Source organism: Mustelus asterias, chromosome 20 (assembly GCF_964213995.1).
Source record: "Mustelus asterias chromosome 20, sMusAst1.hap1.1, whole genome shotgun sequence".
Taxonomy (NCBI): Eukaryota; Metazoa; Chordata; class Chondrichthyes; order Carcharhiniformes; family Triakidae; genus Mustelus; species Mustelus asterias.
Genome location: NC_135820.1, coordinates 74,722,016 through 74,724,053, shown reverse-complemented (window position 1 = coordinate 74,724,053; position 2,038 = coordinate 74,722,016). Strand labels below are relative to the sequence as shown.

The 2,038-nt window shown below is 49.4% G+C and overlaps 1 non-coding gene across 1 annotated transcript in view; it reads right to left on the bottom strand.

The window, feature by feature from the left end:
* Positions 1–2,034: 2,034 nt before the first annotated feature.
* LOC144508829 (U1 spliceosomal RNA) overlaps positions 2,035–2,038 on the bottom strand; it is a 165-nt gene continuing 161 nt past the window's right edge. The window contains exon 1 of the small nuclear RNA XR_013500361.1: positions 2,035–2,038. This exon is cut by the window's right edge and continues 161 nt beyond it. This is a non-coding gene — a small nuclear RNA (U1 spliceosomal RNA).

Here is a 2,038-nt window from a genome sequence, read left to right as displayed (position 1 = left end):
TTGGACAAGAGCAGCAGCCCCACACGGGGACAGCCAATCAGCTGCCTCAGAGCTCCACCAAAAGCAGGAACCACTTCTGACCTCTTAAATGGAAAGAAGTGTGGGCGGCGCGGTGGCACAGTGGTTAGCACTGCTGCCTCACAGTGCCGGGGACCCAGGTTCGATTCCCGGCTTGGGTCACTGTTTGCGGAGTCTGCACATTCTCCCCATGTCTGCGTGGGTTTCCTCCGGGTGCTCCGGTTTTCTCCCACAGTCCAAAAGACGTGCTGGCTAGGGTGCATTGGCCGTGCTAAATTCTCCCTCAGTGTACCCCCGAACAGGAGTGTGGCGACTGGGGGACTTTCACAGTAACTTCATTGCAGTGTTAATGTAAGCCGACTTGTGACACTAATAAATAAACTTTAAAAGAAGTCATTGTCATTTAGGTTCTTCACACTTACCTGGGTCACGTTACCACATGAAAGCTTTGTGCTCATTAAAGATGTAAAAAGAAGTGTCAGCCCAGGATGTTTGGATCATTCTCTATATCTGCAACCTCAGTTCCTGTCTCCGGCTCTGAGTCATCGACTGAACCACACTCACGTTGTCAAAACAAACAACAGGAAATATGCCTCCATCTTGCCGGCACTGCTCACATAACCGGAGGATTTAATTACAGCATCATTCCTTGTCCTATCGTAACCCCACAGACTGGCTCGATACAGCCCGTGGCTTGCTCCAGGTCAGCCTCGGGCAGGAGAACAGGCCGGATGGGCCGAGTGGCTGGCTTTGGTGACACACTGAGCTTTGCGGATCAGGAAGAGGCATAACCTTCAACAACAACGACAACTTTCATTTATATAGCAACCGGAACATAGAAAGCATTCTTCCTGGATGTATCACAGCTCGGTATGGGGCTCCTGCTCTGCCCAAGACCGCAAGGAACTGCAAAAGGTGGTGAATGTAGCCCAATCCATCACGCAAACCAGCCTCCCATCCATTGACTCTGTCTACACTTCCCATTACCTCGGCAAAGCAGCCAGCACAATTAAGGATCCCACGCACCCCGAACATTCTCTCTTCCGTCGGGGAAAAGATACAAAAGTCTGAGGTCACGTACCAACCGACTCAAGAACAGCTTCTTCCCTGCTGCCGTCAGACTTTTGAATGGACTTACCTTGCATTACATTGATCTTTCTCTGCACCCTAGCTATGTCTGTATCACTACATTCTGCACTCTACCATTTCCTTCTCTATGAACGGCATGCTTTGTCTGTATAGCGCGCAAGAAACAATACTTTTCACTGTATCTTAATACATGTGACAATAATAAATCAAATCAAATCAAATCAAACAGAGTGAAACATCCCGGAGTGCTTCATAGCTAGCATTATCAGGCCCCATTTATACTGAAACGTGTAAGGGATTACAGGAGCTTGGTCAAAGAGCGAGGTTTTGAGGAGTACCTTAAAGGAGGAGGGGGAAGTGGAGAGGTTTAGGGGAGGAATTCCAGAGCTTCCGGAGGTTACTGAAGGCACAGCCAGTCGGACTCAGTGCTCAATGGGCTGTTCCCAGGGACACACATCCAGATGTGTGGATGTGGTGCCAATGTCCAAAGATGTGCGGGTCAGTTTGATTGGCCATGCTAAATTGACCCAAGTGTCAGGGGGATTAACAGGGTAAATGTGTGGGGTTACACAAGTAGGGTCTGGGTGGGATTGTGGTCGGTACAGACTCGATGGACCGAATGGCCTCCTTCTGCACTGTAGCGATTCTATAATTTTATGATCAAGTTAAAGTTTATTTATTAGTCAAAGTAAGGCTTACATTAACACTGCAATGAAGTTACTGTGAAAATCTCCTAGTCGCCACACTTCAGCACCAGGTCAATGCACCTAACCAGCACATCTTTCGGACTATGGGAGGAAACCGGAGCACCCGGAGGAAACCCACGCAGACATGGGGAGAACGTGCAGACTCCACACAGACAGTGACCCAAGCCGGGAATCGAACCCGGGTCCCTGGCACTGCGCCACCGTGCTGCCCAAAATAAAAACAG